Genomic DNA, 24439 nt, shown 5'->3' on the forward strand with positions numbered 1-24439 from the left:
AGGGTGTAATAAAAAAAAAAAGAAAAAAAACGGCAATGTCATTCTGCTGCAAGAATGGACTGGAAGAACATTCCAGGCCCACAGCTCAAGTGGTTTTGTCTCTGTGTATCCACAATGGTTTGCTGTGCGTAATCCAAGCATCTGTTGTTTATCCTGCCATTTGAGACCAAAATGCCTAGGGCGAGCACAGAGCAGATGGGACACCCTTTGCTGTCGAGTTACAGTAACGGAACGGAAGCTGGCCCGCTAGGCGGTGACGTCATTGCGCATGCGCGGCGCTGCGCGGCGCAGCGGCGGCGGCCTTCGAAGGTTGAGGCACAGTTAGGAACCGCCCCCACCCACAAGCGCAGCGGCCAGCGGGCCTCTGGACGGAGCGTCGGCCGCCTTCCAGTGCCTCTGCAGCCGCGCCGCCGTCACCTGGAGTCCTAACCCAACATGCGCTGCTGTGTGCTCAGCTTCATCGCCAGGTAGCGGCTCCGTGTCCGCTTTAGGAATGGTGTGCCCGTCCTTGAACCAGGGAAAGCATCCCACGAAAAGGCGAGTACTGGTGCCTGCAACCGGACAGTCTTCACACAGCTGCAGCTACATATGTAGACAGTCTCAGAAGCGGTTTCCTACTTACAATAAGCTATTGTGGCTTTGTCTTCAACTGCAAAACCTGGTTCTTAAAAACAAAAAATAAAACATTCCTAATCTCTTTTAGTTGGGTAGTCTGTAGATTCTTCTACTGTGGTATTCTTCAGTGGGCTTTATTTTCTGTTTCCCTCTTCATTCCAATTTAACATAATTATACAATCAGCATCTAAAGATACCTACTAAAGAAACTATTACCGCCGTCTTCATCTGAGTTTCCTCCCTGCAACCATATCTTCCAGTGTAGTTCCTAGAAACCTGTCATGTTACAGGATCTGGTCGGTTTCCTTGCTCCCTATAATGTTTCACAAAGTGTTGTTGTCTCTTGTCTAAAAGAACGAATCTTACTGCATATTTTACCGTGTTCGTAAAGCTAATCCTCAGCATTCTTCTATGGAAGAAATGTTCAGACGATATTTACCATTCTTTTTCTTCCTTCCATAGTAATGAAACACAGTTCTCCGAAAATATCTTTTTAACAGTAATTTTTTCCTGGTCAAGTCTTGATAGTGAAAAGGAGCATCACCTCTTGAATTCTTTTTTTTATTTGGTAGTCCTACTCCTTCTGATCTTTATTTGGTGTCTTTTGTGGTTCCGCTTTTTAAGTAAAGCAATTCCTTCACATTCTCACTCTTTCGTTTTCCGTTGTTATTTTCTTTTTATGTATCATGCATATGATGGACGGTTAATTTGCTGTTTACGTAAAGATCAGGGCACCAGTGGCTGTTCAGTGTATTAATTCCCTTCTCTTCACAGAATGTAAGGGACAAAGTTAAAATGGGGACCATCGGTTACAATGTCGATGGCTCTTGAAACTTGCTTTTGTCTGTTCGAAAGACTTGCAGCAAAAGTTTCCCAGAATTTGTACATGTATTTTACTTTCTGTTGGAGCGCTTGATGCTTTTACTGAAGAGGGCACTTAGAAGCATTGGGATTCAGTGTATCAAATGAGGAACTTCTGGGCCTATGATGAATTACATTAAATGTAAAACTTGACAGCAGGTCACATCATCTACTAAATTGGAACAAGCTTATGTGATATGCTGTGGATGACGGTGTTAGAAAGTTCAAAGACAAAAGATCCGTTCCTCTATGTTTTCGCTCATTTTGAGTTCCAGAACATCAGATACCCGTAACTGAACTGCGAAGCTGATGTGCAGGTAGTCAAAACGGCGTCAATTCCATTTGCCTGCATCACGAAACTGGGTGACACCATTGGCTTCAACAGAAATTTGTCCAGGGGGTGGCAAGACTCTTAAATTTTAGTTGTTGATATAAATAAATTGGTTAGTTTCTATAGATGTCACACCACGAGAACTAAATTTTATGGGTGACACAAAAAACTTATTACATCGCAGAGAACTAATGGTCACCCAATCACTTTTAGAAGTGAAACTTCCTGGCAGATTAAAACTGTGTGCCCGACCGAGACTCGAACTCGGGACCCTTGCCTTTCGCGGGCAAGTGCTCCACCAACTGAGCCACCGAAGCACGACTCACGCCCGGCACTCACAGCTTTACTTCTGCCAGTACCTCGTCTCCTACCTTCCAAACTTTACAGAAGCTCTCCTGCGAACCTTGCAGAACTAGCACTCCTGAAAGAAAGGATATTGCGGAGACATGGCTTAGCCACAGCCTGGGGGATGTTTCCAGAATGAGATTTTCACTCTCCGCTGAAATTTCTTTAATGTATCTTCATTCGTAATCAACTGCAAGCTCCAGTTCCCGATAAAGTGATCCGTTATACGTTTTTTGCCACAAAATTATTCAAAAATGTGTGTGAAATCTTATGGGACTTAACTGCTTAGGTCATCAGTCCCTAAGCTTACACACCACTTAACCTAAATTATTCTAAGGACAAACACACACACACACACACACACACACACACACACACACACACACATGCCCGAGGGAGGACTCGAACCTCCGCCGGGACCAGCCGCGCAGTCCATGACTGTCAACATGTGAAATCTTCAGCAATATTATCGACTTTTCTTTCCTTATGAGATTCATACGAAGAACGATCACTGTATTAAACCTGTCTCCGCGCGATGCCCGTGGTATTTGGAATTACTATGTTTCGAATGTTTCTACTATCGATATCATCCAAGGGAATGCACCAAATCTTCCTACAGAATATTGGAATTTAATAAGATTGTCATCCCTGAAGATACTATACAGACATACTGCACAGTAAACGTACGACACTTATTGCGAAACCCAGTTGTGATTTTGCAATTAATTGAAGGTCCTTGCATACCTTAACTCGATAAGAAACATTCGTACAACAATCTTCAAAGGACATGTGTAGAGAAATGAGATTTAAGATTGAAGATTTGTGGTAAGTTCCTATGGGACCAAACTGCTGAGGTCATCGGTCCCTAGGCTTACACATTACTTAATCTAACGTAAACTAACTTACGCTAAGGACAACACACACACTTATGCCCGAGGGAGGACTCTAACCTCTTTGACGGGGGCAGCCGTGCGAACCGTGGGAAGGCGCCTGAGATCACGCGTCGTAGATAAATGTAAAAAAGTAAAGTAAAAGAAATAAAAACAATAAACGAGTTTCGAACACGGGGCGCAAAAGTGTGAAGCACGATGTTAGCCACTGTGCCACAATTTCGGCTAAGATTATTGCGCCCTAAACAGTATCCAAATAACGTCGAAAAATTTGACCGTCGTTTACTCAGAAACGGTTAAGTATCTACGGATAAGGCGAGACAAGAGCCCGCTTATTTTGAGCCCTCTTCCACTGAGCGAAGTTTCTGGGAAATCGGTCCGCAGCTCGTGGTCTAGTGGCTAGCGTTGCTGCCTCTGGATCACGGGGTCCCGCGTTCGATTCCCGGCCAGGTTGGAGATTTTCCCTACCCGGGGACTGGATGTTTGTGTTGTCCTCATCTTTCATCATCATCATTCGTGACAGTGGCTAGATTGGTCTGATACAAAATTGGACTGTGTAAAAATTGGGACTTTGTACGGGCGCTGATGACAGCGTAGTTGAGCGTCCCACAAACCAAACATCATCATCTTCTGGAAAATCGGGTTATGGCACTTGTCTTGTTCTCCTACAACGTGAGAAGTTAAAAGTTCGCGAACATTTAAAGGAAACTGAAAATTAATATTGGTTCAGAGATGGGTTAATAGAAGAAGCAATAGAGAATATAATAATCAATGCTGGTCTGAAGAGTAAAGATGAATACGCTGCACATGGGCAAGACAGTGATATTGAAACTGACACGGCGGATGAAACTGGAGCGGATTTCAGTGAAACAGACACAGCAGATGAAGAACTTAGCTTCTAGCCCTTGTGCGATGGACTATTCACTTGATAACTCTGATTACCTAGATTATTACAGTTTTCATCGCATAACTGCAGTTATATCCTCCTTCCCTCCCACCGCAAACCCGATTACGCGTTGATTCACGATCAGCCCACCGAAGCGCCACCACTCCAATTTGCAATAATACAGGGTGCATCAAAAAAATGTATACACGCTTTGAAGCGTCATAGAAAATTTATTTCCCGTTCTACAATGTTAAATTTCTAGAAATGGAAAGCTTAAAGTCCATTTGGAAAAATAAATGTACTTTGCAAATGTGATTAATGTTCAAAGTGGTGGCCTTTAGCATCAATACATTTCTGAGTGCGAGTCACCACTGATTCCGTACATCGTACCAAAGTGTCCAATGAGATTTCTGCGCACACTGCCTGAATCTCATTCCAAAGTGTGTCCAGGTTACGTGGTTTACGTTTGTACACCTCATCTTTTACTGTGCCCCATAAGAAGAAATCCAGCGGCGTGAGGTCTGGAGAGCGTGCAGGAAACTCGATTGGTAAGCTGCGTCCTATCCACTGGCCTGGCACATTCTGATCCAGGTATGCTCGTACGTCCCTATGATAGTGCGGCGGGGTGCCATCTTGCTGGAAATAAAACTTATCATCACCGTCTAATGCACGAATGGCAGGGAATATGGAGTCAGCTAGCATTGTTAGGTACGTTTCTCCAGTAACAGTACCTTCAAAGCGGAATGGCCCAATGAGTCCCCTTGCAGACAAACCACACCACACATTTACACCAGGCAAATTCACAGCCTTTTCAACTGTAATGTGGGGATTATCTTCAGCCCAGTACCCACAATTGTGCCTATTGACAGTTCCATTGAGTCTGAATTGGGCTTCATCCGCCCAAATTATGCTACCCATAAATCCCGGTTCACGTCTCACCATCTCCTGAACCCATTCACAAAATTCTAACCTTCGATCTGGATCTTCGTCACTTAGCTGTTGCACCAGCCTTGGAATGTACACACGAAACTTGCCTTTCTTCAAAATGCGTAGCACTTACCTTACTCTCACGTGCCGCTTGCCTTGAAGATTTTTGAGGCGAACGCTGAAACAGTTCCAAGACCGCAGTTGTGGAATCATCACTTGTAGCTGTACGAGGTCACCCTGATGGACCTTTATGCACATCACACACTGTTCCACGAATTTCGAATTTGTTTCGTAGACGTGTAATTGTGAACCTGGAAGGTGGTTCTGTACTATACTCACTTCTCCACTGTCTTCGAACCGCAGCTACATTCTCAAACTTCCAGTACCACTTAATTATCTGCTTCCCCGCTTCTAAGCTCAAACACACGTCCGCCGTGTTGCAGTTACTTCCTTGCCACTGCTGCCACCTGTTGAAGAAACATAACATTACTTTCTTACAGATATTTAACCTTGTAGAACGGGAAATAAATTGTCTATGACAGTTCAAAGTTAGTATACATTTTTTTGACGCACCCTGTATAGTGGTCGACTAAACCCGCTCGTAGCCACGTAACACGGCGTGAGAACATTAGTCGCAAAGTGAGAAAGTAATGTATTCATGAGTAGCTTCACATATCTGTAAAAATGAAGTACTAACAAAATGTCAGTTTGGTTTCCAGAAAGGTTTTTCAACAGAAAATGCCACATATGCTTTCACCAGTCAAATTTTGAATGATCTGAATAACCGAACACCTCCCATTGGGATTTTTTGTGATCTCTCAAAGGCTTTTGATTGTGTAAATCATGAAATTCTGCTAGACAAGCTCAAGTATTGTGGCATGAGTGGGACAGTGCACAAATGGTTTAATTCGTACCTAACTGGAAGAGTGCAGAAAGTTGAAATAAGTAGTTCTCGTAACATGCAAAGATCAGCACATTCCTCAAACTGGGGAACTATCAAGAATGGGGTTCCACAAGGGTCAGTCTTGGGTCCTTTGTTGTTCTTATTATATATTAATGACTTGCCATTCTATATTCATGAAGAGGCAAAGTTAGTTCTCTTTGCTGATGATACAAGTATAGTAATCACACCTGAGAAACAAGAATTAACTGATGAAATTGTCAATACTGTCTTTCAGAAAATTACTAAGTGGTTCCTTGTAAACGGACTCTCACTGAATTTTGATAAGACACAGTACATACAGTTCCGTACAGTGAATGGTATGACGCCATTAATAAATATAGACCTTAATCAGAAGCATATAGCTAAGGTAGAATATTCCAAATTTTTAGGTATGTCCATTGATGAGAGATTAAATTGGAAGAAACACATTGATGATCTGCTGAAACGTTTGAGTTCAGCTACTTATGCAATAAGGGTCATTGCAAATTTTGGTGATAAACATCTTAGTAAATTAGCTTACTACGCCTATTTTCACTCATTGCTTTCATATGGCATCATATTTTGGGGTAATTCATCACTGAGGAATAAAGTATTTATTGCACAAAAGCGTGTAATCAGAATAATAGCTGGAGTCCACCCAAGATCATCCTGCAGACATTTATTTAAGGATCTAGGGATATTCACAGTAGCTTCTCAGTATATATACTCTCTGAAATTTGTTATTAACAACCAAACCCAATTCAAAAGTAATAGCAGTGTGCATAACTACAATACTAGGAGAAAGGACGATCTTCACTATTCAAGATTAAATCTAACTTTGGCACAGAAAGGGGTGAATTATACTGGCACTAAAGTCTTTGGTCACTTACCAAATAGTATCAAAAGTCTGACAGATAACCAACAAGTATTTAAGAAGAAATTAAAAGAACTTCTGAATGACAACTCCTTCTACTCCATAGAGGAATTTTTAGATATAAATTAAGAAAAAAAAAATTAAAAAAATAAAAAAAAATAAAAAACACAAAAAAATAAAGTTGTTATATTAACTTAAGTATGTTGTTAAATTAACCTAATTATGTCATGTATTGGAAAATTCGACTCGTTCCACATCATTACGAAATATCGTACTCATGATCCATGGAACTAGTATTAATCTAATCTAATCTAATCTAATCTAAAAGATATCCTAACCCACAAGGACCAGAGACGAGTGTCACGCCTTGTCAGTCACAATGCGTTTCTGTTCCGACAGGAATTGCTGCAGTTAATGAATACAGGCCCGGCCGCGGAGGGAACTGTATGCAGTGCGCATTTGGAGTCAGGTACCACGCAAAAGCCCATTGCCTACGGAGGAACATAAGGCTATACATCTTCATTGGGCCAAACAACACAGAGACTGTGACAGTAGTAGGAGGGACGCGTGTAGTGCGGTCCGATAAGTCGCGATTTTGCCTCCTTTTGAATGACGCTTGGCTGCCAGTGCTCAAAATCAAATGGTTCAAATGGCTCTAAGCACTATGGGACTTAGCATCTGAGGTCATCAGTCCCCTAGACTTAGGACTACTTAAACCTAACTAACCTAAGGACATCACACACATCCATGCCCGAGGCAGGTTTCGAACCTGCGACCGTAGCAGCAGCGCGGTTCCGGACTGAAGCGCCTACAACCGTTCGACCACAACGGCCGGCGGCTGCTAGTGCACCGATTGCCAAACGAGACGTGAAACCCGAATTACACACTCATTTCAATAACGTAGGTTTACAGTAGGTTTTTGAAACAGTATACTGTGTTCGAATATTATGAACTACCTAGAAGAAAACAATTTACTGACAAATAGCCAACAGTGATTCAGAAAATACCTTTCTTGTGAAACACTACTAGCTCTTTAATCTCACGAAGTAATGAGTGCTATCGACAGGGGATATCAAACTGATTCCATATTTTTAGATTTCGAGAAGGTCTTTGTCACCGTTCCTCACAAGCGACTTCTAATCAAATTGCGTGCTCACGTGGTATCGTCTCAGTTGTGCGACTGGATTCGTGATTTCCCATCAAAGAGGTCACCGGTCGTAGTAACTGACGGAAAGTCATTGAGTAAAACAGATGTAATATCTGGCGTTCCCCAAGGAAGTGCTATAGACCCTATGCTGTTCCTGATCTATATAAACGATTTAGGAGACAATGTGGGCAGCCCTCTTAGATTGTTTGCAGATGACGTCTTGTAAAGTCTTCAGATGATCAAAACCAATTACAAAATTATTTGGACAAGACATTTGTATGGTACGAAAATTGGCAATTGACTGAAAAGTGTGGAGTCATTCATGTAAGTACTATAAGGAATACACTAAGTTTTGGTTACACGATAGATCACGCGTATCTACAGGATGTGAATTTAGGTAAATACTTAGGGATTACAACTACTATTAATTTAGCTCGGAACGATCACACAGATAATGTTGTGGGGAAAGCGAACCAAGGTCTGCGATTTATTGGCAGAGCACTTAGAAAATGCAGTAGGTTTACTAAAGAGACTGCCTACACTACGCTTCTCCGTCCTCTTCTGGAGTATTGCTCCGCAGTGTAGGAACCGCATCAGATAGGAGGACATAGACAAAGTAAAAAGGAGGGCAACTCGTTTTGTATTATCGCGATACAGGGGAGAGAGTGTCACGGATATGATACGGGAATAGGGGTGGCAATCATTAAAACAAAGACAGTTTTCATTAAAGCAAGATCTTCTTATGAAATTTCAATTAACAGATTTCTCCTCCGAATGCAGAAATAGTTCGTTGGCGCCCACCTGCATAGGGTTCAAATGGTCCAAATGGCTCTGAGCACTATGGGACTCAATTGCTGAGGTCATTAGTCCCCTAGAACTTAGAACTAGTTAAACCTAACTAACCTAAGGACATCACAAACATCCATGCCCGAGGCAGGATTCGAACCTGCGACCGTAGCGGTCTTGCGGTTCCAGACTGCAGCGCCTTTAACCGCACGGCCACTTCAGCCGGCTACATAGGGAGAAATGATCATCATAATAAAGTAAGAGAAATCAGAGCTCGCACGCAAATACTGAAGTGCTCGTTTTCTCGCGCGCTGTTCGAGTGTGGAACGGTAGAAAATGGTTAGGTGGCTCGCTGGACCTCTACTAGGCGCTTAAATGTGAATTGCAAAGTAATCATGTAGATGTAGATGTAGACGCAATGTGTGGAGTCTGTAGTCCGGCCTGGACACAGTTCTGTGATATTTTGTGAGTTTATTCTGTATCACGACTGTGGCTCATTCATTCAGGTTACTGTGACAACAGCTGTGTTCATAGAGGTATACGCATACATTCCTGGTTTGTCACGATTCTAGCACTCTATCGCACTTGGTTCGATAAACTACCTGGTTTTAATCTTATAGGATGTGTCTGGCACTATTTGGAACAGCTGGTGAGACGTATTATGAACATCGCTGTTATCTGCTGTACGGCACCTAATCATTAATGAGTGGCTTCAGCTGGGTATGGGATGCCTGACTAACATGTGGATTTTCTTTCTCCCAGAACTGAGACCATTATAAGGACTGGAGGCGGTGTTAACAGTGTTGTCGTGATGTGATGACCATTTTTAATCCAGTTAGCTTATTTCCCGTCTACATCAAAACAAAAAAGTAACTACGTGATGAAGACGACTATCGTTGCACCTTCCTCTATCTCGGTGTCCCCAACATGGGGGAAATTATCCCCGAGGGGTAAAATCAAATTTTCTGAGGGGTAAAAACGAAAAGGTTTGAGTGTGTTTCGGTCACGAAATTAAATTATTTTTAGAAGAACATTACTATTATCATTATTTAAAAAGGCAGTAATACTGATTACATAAGTTTTCAGTAATCACATTTTTAAAAACACTAGCCGGTCGCGGTGGTCTAGCGGTTCTAGGCGCTCAGTCCGGAACCGCGCGACTCTTACGGTCGCAGGTTCGAATCCTGCCTCGGGCATGGATGTGTGTGATGTCCTTAGGTTAGTTAGGTTTAAGTAGTTCTAAGTTCTAGGGGACTGATGACCACAGATGTTAAGTCCCATAGTGCTCAGAGCCATTTGAACCATTTTTAAAAACACTAACATTAATGCGTGACACAATGTGACGGATGTTACAGTTTGTGAGATGAGTGTATGAACAACATCTTTCTCACATAATCTACCCACTACGTACATACTTTGTACTTTGTATCACGCAACCGTGACAGTGAAATTGACACATGTACTTAGCACGTGTTTAAATATCCTGTGAAAATGCCTTCTTCAGATGTATTAGGTTGGCGCATAAGTTCGTAGCGTTTTGGTTTTGCATGTTGGTATGTTAGGTTAGGTTAGGTTTATCGAACGTCTTTTCTTATTTGTAATTCACTGCTGGTATTTACGTTTACACTTTGTCGTTTTATCATTTGGAGATAGTGAGTGGGGTTGTGGAAATTGGAAAATGGACTGCCAAATGGAGAAATCGGAACTTTTCCGACACATTCTTCTGTTTGAGTGCAATAGAGGTGTCACAGATGCGGAGGCAGCCAGAAACATTTGCGCCGTGTATGAGGATAATACCGTTGGAGAGAGCACGACAGGGGAATGGTTTACTCGCCTTAATGAGAATCGTTTTGACATCAGTAACCCTCCACGTTCAGGAAGACTTTTGGGGTTGGATGAAGATCGTTTAAACACATTAATCCACATTGACCCACGCCAGTCACTCGAGAACTGGCAAATGTGATGAACTGTGATCATTTCACCACCGTTTGACATTTGTATGCAATGGGGAGGTTAAAAAAGGTTGTGTAATCAGTATTGCTGTCTTTTTAAATAACGATAATAGTAATGTTCCTCTAAAAATAATTTAGATCGTGACCGAAATACACTCAAACCATTTCGTTTTTACCCCTCAGAAAATTTGATTTTACCTCTCGAGGATAATTTCCCACAGGTTGGGAACCACCGAGATAGAGGATGGAGTAGCGCGAGTCGCCGTCATCACGGAGTTACTTTTTTGTTTTGATGTAGACGGGAAATAAGCTAACTGGATTAAAAAAAGTCACCAAATCACGATAACACTGTTAACACCGCCTCCAGTCCTTATAATGGCCTCAGTTCTGGGAGTAAGAAAATTCACATGTTAGTCAGGCATCCCATGCGCAGCTGACGCCACTCATTAATGATTAGGTGCCGTACAGCAGATAACAGCGATGTTCATAATACGTCTCACCAGCTGTTCCAAATAGTGCCAGAGACATCCAATAGGATTAAGATCAGGTAGTTTATCGGACCAGTCAAGGTGTGATAGAGTGCTAGAATCGTGTCAAACCAGGAATGTATACGTCTATGAACCCAGCTGTTGTCATCTTGGAAGACACATACTAATCAAGAAGATGTAGAAGAAAGAGCAGCAGATGGTAACAGAGAATGTTGAAATAAGTATTCTGCAAGCTCTAACCAAAGTAACAAAAATCTGCGGGTGGAAATATGTGTATCTCTGCTACTCGTCATCAATTGGACTGCTTGAAGTGATGTTTCTCTACGATAACGCCCGCCCACATTCTGCTAGACTGATAAAGATTACTGTTCAGGAGTTGGGTTGGGAAGTCATTCTGCATCCACCTTACACACTTGATGTTGCACCCTCAGATTTTCACCTCTTCCGCTCTCTGTCCAACAACCTTCAAGGATCCTCCTTTCCAGATGAAAATGGACTCCGAACATGGCTTGACGAGTTGTTAGCCTCAAAACCACGTGATTTCTACAGTCGCGGAATCAAATAGTTGCCCCAGTGTTGGCAGACTGTCGTAAATGGCGAAGGAGAATATATAATTGATGACTAAAGAGTGTGTTATGGATATCCGTCGTGTTTTTTAAACTTATGGAAAAACGCTACGAACTTAAGCTCTAACCCAGTAGACAGCTCCCACAATGGAACAGACATTGCTTTGTTCTTCGCTTAGCAACAGACAAACGAACCAATTGACATCACAACACAGCAGTAATTATATAATGGCTGCTACATCGCTGTAGGGTGACACACTATTATTGTTATGATGATTATTATTATCGGCAGTGATCAGATACAAACCATCATCAGCTTGAAGCCTTCCAGTTTCTACCATTTCTTTTAACTTGGTCGATTTTCTGCGCGAGTGTAGGGTATGGGTGAAGCTAGTGTCGCTAGTCAGAGTAGTGGTGCAGAGGAAACATGTTTTGAAACAAGTGCCGACCTTCAATATGGATAGATAGCTTTCTTTTCTGAGAAGGAGATGTACGTAGTACCAGCGTTGCACTGAGAATTGCTTGATCATTCTGTAAAAAAAGGTAATCAGAAATAAGCAGTACGAATTACTTTATCGACTCATAAGTTAGGAATTTAATAAAACACCTTCGTTCGCTCGCTGTGTTTTCTGGAGTTTCCTATGCGTTGAAGTCGTTTAGTAAATTTCGTGCTTTAGTTTCAGCTGGCGTTTCTTATTGTTTCTAGCGAAACATTTCAGTAAAATTTTCATTCACTGTTTTAACTTCGTTGAGTGTTCCCGTGGCCGCTTGCATTTTGATTTTAGCTAATAAATTTTGTAACGTTTGGTTGGTATTGATATTAGTCGTGGCTTAGTAGTATTAATAAAAGTGGTTGCTTTTTTAATAGAGAGAGAATTTCGAGAGCGTTATTGTTAATTTTATACGTAGTTCTACTGGTGTAACTGAACTTTGGTAACGTAGACGTTTAGTTTTTTTCAGTAACTGTAAATTTTACCATGAGTGAGAAGTGTGGGCTCTGTTGTAGGCTTGTGAGTCGTGGGTTACGGTGTGGGATTTATTCAAATTATTTTCATTGGGGGGAATGCAGTATGGAAGCCAGTGAGCATTCTAGGAGCCTCTCCTGGGAATGCAGAATGTAGTAGAAATAAGGTGATAGAGGAGCAGGAGCGTAAGTTCTGTGCCCCTCAGGTGCAGCTACAATACGCGAAGGAGGAACTAGATAGGCTGAGGAGGGTGAAGGGTGGTGGTTCAAATGGTTCAAGTGGTTCAAATGGTTCAAATGGCTGTGAGCACTATGGGATTTAACATCTGAGGTCATCAGTCCCCTAGAACTTAGAACTACTTAAACCTAACTAACCTAAGGACATCACAACATCCATGCCCGAAGCAGGATTCGAACCTGCGACCGTAGCAGTCGCGGGGTTCCGGACTGAAGCGCCTAGAACCGCACGGCCACCGCGGCCGGGAAGGGTGGTGGGGAATGGGAACTCGCAGTTGGTAAGAAGGCAGCTAGGAGGAGGAGGTATTCATACAGTTGTACTTTGCGTATAGGCAATAGATTCGAGCAACTGTCAAAGTTGAGTGGAGAGGAGCCTCTTGTAGCTGTAAGTGTAGGAAACATGCAGCAGTCCTCGGTAGTTAGGAGGCATAAGTCAGTTGAAAAATCTAATAGAAAGAAGAAGGTTCTGCTGATAGGTAGTTCACACGGTAGAGGTGTTGGCCAGCAGTTGCAGGAAGTGTTGGGGAGTGAGTACCAGGTCACCAGCACTGTGAAGCCTAGTGCAGGATTGGCTCAGGTGACTGACAGCATAGGGGAGCTATGTAGGAATTTTACGAAAGAGGATCATGTAGTGAATGTGGGTGGAGCAGGGAACAGTCTTGATAGGGAAGGGGAATATGATGTAGGTGGTGATCTGGTTAAGATAGATACTCAAACTGGTGGCACTAATCTGTATTTCGTGCAACTGTTTCAGCCTCATCTTAATGCGGCTGTTAGGCGCGTTAACATGGGGCAGGAGAAGGCACTGATGGCAGAGGGCATGGGTCACATCGCAGTGGTGCTAGTTGAGTCTATCAGTAGATCAGATTTCACTAGGCATGGCCTGCACCTCAATAGGTATGGGAAGGGGAGGCTGGCTAAGCTTATAGGTGACAGTGAAGTGGGTGGTGGTGGTGGTGGTGGTATCACTCATGGAAAAATTACTGTAGTAGTTGGTATTAGAGCTGCACCTTTTTTAGATTGAAGTCAGCTGATAGGTATACCTGCTTAAAAGGTAGTCCCTCTAAATAATTAATTACATTCAGAGAACGTCATGTTTCCAAGTAGAGAAGGAGTTAGCATACTTCAGCAAAATATAATAGATATTAGAGATAAAGTTAGAGAACTGCTTATAGATGTTCAGAATGAAATTATTGGTATATCGGAGCACAACTTAAATAATTTGAGAATTCAGAGGCTTCCTTTACCAGGATACAGATTATCTGGCTGTTTTTCAAGGAGTTCCTTGCGGAATGGGGGAGTGGCCATGTACGTAAAAAAACAGTATTCCATTTGAGTCCATAGACGTACCACGGCACTGCACTGAACATATATTTGAATGTTGTGCAGGGGCATTTCAATTTAGTGGAACTAAACTTCTAATTGTTGTTTATAGGTCTCCTAACTCTGACTTCAGAGCATTTCTGCTCAAGCTGAATATGATATATTCTCTTTTCTCTGTGAGATTCAAAAATGGCTCTGAGCACTTTGGGACTTAACTTCTGAGGTCATCAGTCCCCTAGAACATAGAACTACTTAAACCTAACTAACCTAAGGACATCACACACATCCATGCCCGAGGCAGGATTCGAACCTGCGACCGTAGCGGTCGCGCGGGTCCAGACTGTAGCGCCTAGAACCGCTCGGCCACTCCGGCCGGCTCTCTGTGAGGTACTGGATGGGTTAGACAAAAGGTTTCTGAAGCATCTTTTTTTATTTAACTAATGGCATTTGATTGTGTTGATCACAAAATATTGCTCCAGAAGTTGGACCATCACGGAATACGGGAAGTAGCTCACAATTGGTTCACCTCTTACTTTAGCAACAGACAGCAAAAGCTCATTACTCACAGTGTCGAAAATGGCTGCGATTTGGGGTCTGAGTGGTGTACGGTCAAATGGGGGGTGCCCCGGGAATCAGCGTTGGGGCCACTCCTGTTCCTTATTTATATAATGATATGCCCTCTAGTATGACGGGCAACATTAAAATATTTCTGTTTGCTGATGATGTTTTGTGTAACTTTGGTTCGGTTTCAAATAGTGCAGTTCATGACCCAAGTTCATAGCTTGTAGAAAATAAACTAACGCTAAATCACAGTAAGACTCAGTTTTTACAGTTTCTAACACACAATTCAACAAAACTCGACGTTTTAATTTCACAGAATGGGCATATGATTAGTGTAACTGAACAGTTTAAATTTCTTGGTGGCCAGATTGATAGTAAACTCTCGTAGAAGACCCACGTTCAGGTTCTTGTTCAAAGACTTAATGCTGCCATTTTTACTATTCGAATGGTGTCTGAAGTAAGTGATCGTTCGACACGAAAATTAAACTACTTTCCTTATTTTCATTCGTTTATGTCGTATGGTATTATATTTTGGGGTAATTCTTCCCATTCTAAGAGAATATTTTTGGCTCAGAAACGGGTGGTTCGGGCAATAAGTGGTGTAAGTTCGCGAACCTCTTGTCGACCCCTTTTCACTAGTCTGGGTATTTTGACATTGGCCTCTCAATATATTCTTTACTGTTAACAGTATCAGCTTATTCCCAAGAATAAGCAGTTAATACTCGGCAGAAATCAAACCTGCATTTGGATCGGACTTCCTTAACTCTTGTGCAGAAAGGTGTGCAGTATACTGTTGCATCCATTTTAAATAAGCTACCAGAAGACTTCAAAAATCTTAGCAGTCATCCACGCGCTTTCAAATCGAAACTGAAGAGTTTCCTCCTTCTATTCTGTTGAGGATTTCCTTGAAAAATTAAGCTGATTCTTGTTGTATTGTTGATTGCGTTTACTTAAACTTTTTCAGTTTCATGAACATTTTATTTTTATCTGTAATTACTTTTATGTTGTAATTTCATGTACTGACACGTTCCATGGCTTTGGAGATTTGCTCCTCAATTTGGTCATGCGGAACTTGACGTGTAAATAAATAAATAAATAAATAAATTATTTCTGTAGAACATTCTCAACATTGTGTTTTTCATTTATCGTTACAAAGTTGTTCTAAATAAATAAACCTACAAAAACTATATATCATTTATTTTCCGCATTTTTAAAAATAACAGTGTAAAATACACTGAAGAGCTAAAGAAACTGGTACACCTTCCTAATATCGTGTAGGGACCACGCCACCAAGCAGAAGTGCCCCAACACGACGTGGCGTGGACTCGACTAATATCTGAAGTAGTGCTGGAGGGAAATTACTCCATGAATCCTGAAGGACTTTCCATAAGTCCGTAAGAGTATGAGCGGGTGGAGATCTCTTCTAAACAGCGCGTTGCAAGGCATCCCAGACATGCTCAACAATGTTCATGTCTGGGGAGTTTGGTGGCCAGCGGAAATATTTAAACTCAGAAGAATGTTCCTGGAGCCACTCTGTAGCAATTCTCGATGTGTGGAGTGTCGCATTGTCCTGCTGGAATTGACCAGTGCGTCGGAAGGCACAATGGACATGAATGGATGCAGGTGATCAGACAGGGTGCTTACGTACGTGTCACCTGTCGGAGTCGTATCTAGACGTATCAGGGGTCCCATAACACTCCAACTGCACACACCCCACAACATTACAGTGATTCCACCAGCTTGAACAGTCTGCTGCTCACATGCAAGGTCCATGGGTTCATGAAGTTGTCTCCATACCCTTACACGTCCACCCGCTCGATACAATTAGAAACGAGACTCATCCGACTAGGCAACATCTTTCCAGTCATCAACAGTTCAATGTCAATGTTGACGGACCCAGGAGAGGCGTAAAGCTTTGTGTCGTGCAGTCATTAAGGGTACACGAGTGGGCCTTGGGCTCCAAAAGCCCGTATCGATTATGTTTCGTTGAATGGTTTGCACGCCGACACTTGTTGATGGCCCAGCATTTAAATCTGCAGCAATTTGCTGAAGCATTGCACTTCTGTCACGTTGAACGATTCTCTTCAGTCGTCGTTGGTGCCGTTCTTGCAGGATGTTTCTCCGACCGCAGCGATGTCGGAGATCTGATGTTTTACCGGATTCCTGATATTCACGGCACATCCCTGAAATGGTCGTACGGGAAAATCCCCACATCACTAACTCGGAGATGCTGTGTACAATCGCTCGTGCGCTGACTGAACACCACGTTCAAACTCACTTAAATCTTGATAACCTATCATTGTAGCAGCAGTAACCGATCTAACAACTGCGCCAGACAGTAATTGTCATGTATAGGCGTTGCCGACCGCAACGCCATATTCTGCCTGTTTACGAATCTCTGTATTTGAATACGCATGCCTACACCAGTTTCTTTGGCGCTTCAGTGTAAAAGAGGACATTTTACAGTATCGTTCTATATCCCCAGATCGACGTATGTGCAAGCATGCAGGTTTATTGGCCAATACTTGGGCTCACGCCACAATGTAAATGACCTGCTCGTAGTTTAATAGGAACAATAGTACGTCAAATGTACTTGGAAGCCGTATTCTGCCTGTTTACATATCTCTGTATCCAAACACGCAGGCCTATACCAGTTTCTTTGGCGGTACAGTGTAATTATCTTAATTCCAAAGTTTGCTTAGGCGCTCTATTGACGGTGAAGGGCGAAGGGGAGGGGTGAGAGGTGGGGTACTAGCTTATATCTGATTGCAATATGTTTCAAATGGCTCTGAGCACTATGGCACTTAACATCTGAGGTCATCAGTCCCCTAGAACTTATAACTACTTAAACCTAACTAACCTAAGGACATCACACACAGCCATGCCCGAGGCAGGATTCGAACCTGCGACCGTAGCGGTCGCGCGGTTCCAGACTGAAGCGCCTAGAACCGCTCGGCCACTCCTGTCGGCATCTGATTGCATTCAGGAGTAAAGGACTCAGAAAGGTTGGAGAGCACCGTCTATCTAATGCGTAAACTATACGGCAGTTTTGGAAGGGAATGCTTCTCTCCCAGTCGTTATTATGTATTTCAGAAACCGGAGATGCACTGCTCCTCCTGTAAAAAGGTCGGCGATTGGCTTCACGAAACTGAGTGGACGCGTCTTGCGTGTTCGCGCCAGAATAAGTCCTCGCTAATAGTAAGGATAGGACCTAGGTCCTCTATGGGTCGGGAAGGCGCGCTGTTCGCTCTTATACGGAGGTGGTTGCCCTAGCAGCATTTTCTTTATATTTCAGTTTCAGAACGATGTTGAATAACACGCCTGCTACACGATAGTATTTATGCGCGACTTCTTCGTCGTTTTATGTCAACTGATTCATCTGTCGCTTGATGATAGAACAACTTTATAACCATAAATGAAAAACACAATGTTGAGAATGTTCTACAGAAATAATTTATTTTCCTTAACCGGGTTTCGGAAACTGTTGCTCAACACCACCATTATAGAATATAAAATGAAAAATAGAGAATATTCACATTAACAGTGGTTTCTGAATTTTGTGGGGTCACGATCTGCAGAAATAATTTATTTTCCTTAACCGGGTTTCGGAAACTGTTGCTCAACACCATCATTATCGCATAAAAAAAATGAAAAATAGGGAATATTCGCATTAACAGTGGTTTCTAAATTTTGTGGGGTCACGATCTGCGAAAAATCCAGTAAGTAGTAAAGATGGTCTTCACAAACTGTTCCCTTAATAGGCTGTTACTGTAAGAAAGCAGGTTGGTTTCCTGAGAGATGTACATTAAGAGTTATTATTCCAGGAACGCGCACTACCAGGTAAAAGCACGACAACTGCGCAAAAATATGTTCCAGGTAACGGACTATATACAGGTTTGCGCGCCAGATTTGCATGTAAATGTGTTCAGTACCGTTTACTCGGGAAACCTATTAGCTAGATATTCACCAATAGAAAAATAGGTGCGATGCCAGCCTATCGGTAAAATTTATGCAATTTATTAGAAAACCGAATTACCAAAATGAGAACTGAGTCTGAACTACGAGTAAAATTCTTCTTGTTTTATGTTCACTTCATGCCGTAAAATGTAATCTGAGGTTTAGGTATTATTGCACGTAAACTAAGAGTTAGTTTATTTTAAAATCTGGCGTTGTCAAATGTCGAGAAGGATTTTACTTAAAATGACACCGGCTACAAAAGCTTGTGTCGCATATGGACACAGAAATTGCTGCACCGCCTTTTATTACACGAAACTTCGTCATATCTGAGCCTGTGACTTAGTACTGCAAATTATTTGTACTTTCAGAAGAAAATAATTCCGCCTTCGTAACTGAGCAGTCATTGGATCTGACTGTTATAATGAGAATCATTGTTAGATCTCTGGTGTGGCGAAGACATTTTCATTTCTGGGACGAGTGGAATGGAGACCCCTCAGCTTCCTTTGGACAGCTGAGAGGTTACTGGAAGAACAAATACAGGTTGCGCTTACGGAAGTCAACATTAACGGCATGTAGGATGGTGTGCCATCGGCATTTTTCTCTAATACTGATGTCCAGTGGTAGAGGATGAAGCAGCGTCTAGTCAGTCACCAGGTCATGTTCTGCGTGACCGATAGTGACACGGAGTTTATTTTTAGATTGGAATTTTCGGTAAAAAATAAGCCTGTTCTAGTGCCCAGAGCGCAAAAGTTTAACAGAATATAAGCCGCTTTTAGCCGGTTGACTAAAGCCTGACAAACGGAAGTTACTTATCAGTTCCTTGCAGAGTTCCGTCACTGGGGAATGTAGCGAAGTAGGGAACGTATCATATTAGAACCGTGTGTGCAGAAACTGAAACATTGCTGCGAAACGTTAAACAATGCAGTAGATGGTGTTCATTTTGCTGGACTTTCGCCAATACTTACTGAATTTTTAGGCGTGTCTGTAGAAGGTTTTTCTTAAATTTTAGAGATTCTGTTGGTCATTCCACATTTTGAAATTCTGTGGTGAGTTCCGGGACAAAGACTCTGAAGCTCTCTCTTGAAATAGACAGTAGCCGACGCTTATGCGTTAACAAAGGGAACAAACAACAACCGATTCTTTACGTATGAAACTGAGGAAGGTTTTCTTTTACAGTTGGCGAAGTGTAAGCCGTAAAATTTAATCGTGATAAGTTAAAATACAATTTCAGCTAGACAGAAGTAATCACACACTATATGATCAAAAGAATGTAATGCGGGATTGGCCACGAGATGTCACGAGGGGCAGGCGCACCAGTGCAAAAGAAAAGAGTATTGTGTTGTCAGTGGAGTAGCAATAACAGCAGAATTCGTCCCTCAGAAGAGTTCAGTGACTTCGAACGTGGACTAGTCATTAGATGTCACTTAAGTAACAAATACATCAGGAATATTTCAACTCTTTTAAAGGTGCCCAAGTCGACACGATTGCGAAGTGGAAAGGTGAAGGAACAATCACAGTTAAACTGAGGCAGACCTCATGTACTGACGGACAGGAACCGTCGAGCACTACAGAGGGCGTTTGCAAAATATCGCACGAAATCAGCGGATGAATCACTCGTGACGTCCAATACGCTACCAGCAGTCCAGCAGAATTCGAATCGAGAACAGCTGCCAACATGAGTAACGTAGAAGTAAATATCCTCGAAGTAGTGAAGCAACTTAAATCACTTAATAAAAGCAAGTTTTCTGGTCCAGACTGTATACCAGTTACACTACTGGCCATTAAAATTGCTACACCAAGAAGAAATGCAGATGATAAACGGGTATTCATTGGAGAAATATATTATACTAGAACGGACATGTGATTACATTTTGCCGGCCGAAGTGGCCGTGCGGTTAAAGGCGCTGCAGTCTGGAACCGCAAGACCGCTACGGTCGCAGGTTCGAATCCTGCCTCGGGCATGGATGTTTGTGATGTCCTTAGGTTAGTTAGGTTTAACTAGTTCTAAGTTCTAGGGGACTAATGACCTCAGCAGTTGAGTCCCATAGTGCTCAGAGCCATTTGAACCATTTTTGATTACATTTTCACGCAATTTGGGTGCATAGATCCTGAGAAATCAGTACCCAGAACAACCACCTCTGAGTCAAACAGAGCTCAGATGGCGTGCACAGGTACAGCTGCCCATGCAGCTTCAACACGATACCACAGTTCATCAACAGTAGTGACTGGCGTATTGTGACGAGCCACTTGCTCGGCCACCATTGACCAGACGTTTTCAATTGGTGAGAGATCTGGAGAATGTGCTGGACAGGGCAGCAGTCGAACATTTTCTGTATCCAGAAAGGCCCGTACAGGACCTGCAACATGCGGTCGTGCATTATCCTGCTGAAATGTAGGGTTTCGCAGAGATCGAATGAAGGGTAGAGCCACGGGTCGTAACACATCTGAAATGTAACGTCCACTGTTCAAAGTGCCGTCAATGCGAACAAGAGGTGACCGAGACGTGTAACCAATGGCACCCTATACCATCACGCCGGGTGATACACTAGTATGGCGATGACGAATACACGCTTCCAATGTGCGTTCACCGCGATGTCGCCAAACACGGATGCGACCATCATGATGCTGTAAACAGAACCTGGATTCATCCGAAAAAATGACGTTTTGCCATTCGTGCACCCAGGTTCGTCGTTGAGTACACCATCGCAGCGCTCCTGTCTGTGATGCCGCGTCAAGGGTAACCGCAGCCATGGTCTCCGAGCTGATAGTCCATACTTCTGCAAACGTCGTCGAACTGTTCGTGCAGATGGTTGTTGTGTTGCAAACGTCCCCATCTGTTGATTCAGGGATCGAGACGTGGCTGCACGATCCGTTACAGACATGCGGATAAGATGCCTGTCATCTCGACGGCTAGTGATACGAGGCTGTTGGGATCCAGCACGGCGTTCCGCATTACCCTCCTGAACCCACAGAATCCATAGTCTGCTAACAGTCATTGGATCTCGACCAACGCGAGCAGCAATGTCGCGATACGATAAACCGCAATCGCGATAGGCTACAATCCGACCTTTATCAATGTCGCAAACGTGATGGTACGCATTTCTCCTCCTTACACGAGGCATCACGATAATGTTTCACCAGGCAACACCGGTCAACTGCTGTTTGTGTATGAGAAATCGGTTGGATACTTTCCTCATGTCAGCACATTGTTGGTGTCACCACCGGAGCCAACTTTGTGTGAATGCTCTGAAAAGCTAATCATTTGAATATCACAGCATCTTGTTCCTGTCGGTTAAATTTCGCGTCTATAGCACGTCATCTTCGTGGTGTAGCAATTTTAATGGCCAGTAGTGGAGGTTCCTTTCGGAGTATGCTGATGCATTAGCTCCATACTTAACAATCATATAAAACCGTTTGCTCGACGAAAGATCCTTACTGAAAGACTGGAAAGTTGCACAGGTCACAACAATATTCAAGAAAAGTAGTAGGAGTAATCCACTAAATTACAGGCCCATATCGTTAACGTCGATATGCAGCAGGATTTTAGAACATATATTGTGTTCGAACATGATGAATTACCTCTATGGAAACGGTCTATTGACACACAGTCAACATGGGTTTAGAAAACATAGTTCCTGTGAAACACAACTAGCTCTTTATTCACATGAAGTGTTGAGTGCTATTGACAAGGGATTTCAGATCGATTCCGTATTTCTGGATTTCCGGAAGGCGTTTGACACTGTACCACACGGCCATCCTGATTTAGGTTTTCCGTGATTTCCCTAAAATCTCTCCAGGCAAATGCCGGGATGGTTCCTTTGAAAGGGCACGGCCGACTTCCTTCCCCATCCTTCCCTAATCCGATGAGACCGATGATGAGACTGTACCACACACGCGGCTCATAGTGAAATTGCGTGCTCATGGAATATCGTCTCAGTTATGTGACTGGATTTGTGATTTCCTATCAGAGAGGTGTGGTTCATGGTGTGGGTTCCTGTAGTCATGTCCTAGTTCATGAACCACGGGCAACGTATGAGTGGCCAAGTAAGTGGTCCCGACAGTCGGGATACCAGTTACTTTGGAATAAGGCTGGGCATCTCGGACATATTCTGAGTCGTGGTCACCTTTGTGCTCATACGGCAAAGACTACCAAATCCACCGGTTAGTCCCTCAGCCGTTAGGGGTAAAACCCAATGGGACGCGGGGCAAGTAAGGCTAGCAACCTGCTTCCCTGGTACTTTAAATATGATGCTGGCAACAATCAGAGCAAAATGCCTCGGACCTTTGGAGGTGACGGAGTCCCACCTCTAACTGACAAACCAGGGACTCCAAAGATGCGACTTGGCAAACAAATGGTAATGAGATGGGGAGCTATTAATATCAATGGGGGCTACTCTAGGAAGAAGGTAGAGCTGGCAGAGGCTGCAAGTAAGATGGGGCTGGACGTTTTAGCTGTTAGTGACATTCGGGTAAGGGGTGAGAAAGAAGAGGAAGTGGGAGAATACAAGGTCTACCTGTCAGGAGTCAAAGCAGGAATAGCACAATGGGGTGTAGGGCTTTACATCAGGAAAGAAATGGAACCCAGCGTAGTTGCAATAAGGTATGTAAACGAACGACTGATGTGGATGGATTTGACAGTGTCTAGCAAGAAAATTAGGATTGTGTCAGTATATTCGCATTGTGAAGGGACAGATCAAGATAATATGGATGGTTTTTATGAGGCACTCAGTGATGTAGTTGTTAGAGTAAAGGACAAGGACAGTGTTCTGCTCATGGGTGATTTTAACGCCAGGATTGGAAATCGAACAGAAGGGTATGAAAAGGTTATGGGTAAATTTGGAGAGGATATGGAGGCCAACAGGAACGGGAAACAACTCTTGGATTTCTGTGCCAGTATGGGCTTAGTAATCACAAACTCCTTTTTTAAACATAAGAACATTCACCGGTATACGTGGGAAGGCAGGAGAACCAGATCTGTCATTGACTATATAATAACAGATCAGGAATTCAGGAAGGCTGTGAGGGACACACATGTATTCAGGGGATTCTTTGATGACACTGATCATTATTTAATCTGCAGTGAAATTGGGATTGTGAGGCCGAAAGCGCAGGAGGTCAGGTCCATATGTAGGAGGATAAGAGTCGAGAAACTTCAGGATAAGGAAATCAGGCACAAGTACATAACAGCGATCTCAGAAAGGTACCACTTAGTTGAATGTAGTCAATTACAGTCATTGGAAAAGGAATGGACAAGGTAAAGGGACACAGTACTAGAAGTGGCTAAAGAATGTCTTGGAACAGTAGTGTGTAAAAGTAGGATGAAGCAAACAGCTTGGTGGAATGATACAGTCAAGGCAGCCTGTAAAAGGAAAAAGAAGGCGTATCAAAAATGGCTACAAACAAGAACCCAGGTAGACAGAGAAAGTAATGTTGAAGAAAGAAACAAAGCCAAACAGATAATTGCTGCATCCAAGAAGAAATCGTGGGAAGACTTTGGAAACAGGTTGGAGACTATGGGTCAAGCTGCTGGAAAACCATTCTGGAGTGTAATTAGCAGTCTTCGAAAGGGAGGTAAGAAGGAAATGACAAGTATTTTGGACAGGTCAGGAAAACTGCTGGTGAATCCTGTCGATGCCTTGGGCAGATGGAGGGAATATTTTGAAGAGTTGCTGAATGTAGGTGAAAATGCGATCAGTAATGTTTCAGATTTCGAGGTAGAATGGGATAGGAATGATGATGGAAATGGGATCACATTTGAGGAAGTGGAAAAAATGGTCAATAGATTGCAGTGCAATAAAGCGGCTGGG

General features: G+C 42.9%; 1 protein-coding gene across 1 annotated transcript in view; it reads left to right on the top strand.

Moving 5' to 3' along the window:
* The first annotated feature begins 333 nt into the window (after positions 1-333).
* LOC124555400 (serine proteinase stubble) overlaps positions 334-24439 on the top strand; it is a 221380-nt gene continuing 197274 nt past the window's right edge. Inside the window, exon 1 of the mRNA XM_047129296.1 lies at positions 334-537. The gene's annotated coding sequence lies outside the window, so the exon portion shown is untranslated. The remainder of the gene's footprint in view (positions 538-24439) is intronic.

This window comes from Schistocerca americana, chromosome X, assembly GCF_021461395.2.
Source record: "Schistocerca americana isolate TAMUIC-IGC-003095 chromosome X, iqSchAmer2.1, whole genome shotgun sequence".
NCBI classification, from domain to species: domain Eukaryota; kingdom Metazoa; phylum Arthropoda; class Insecta; order Orthoptera; family Acrididae; genus Schistocerca; species Schistocerca americana.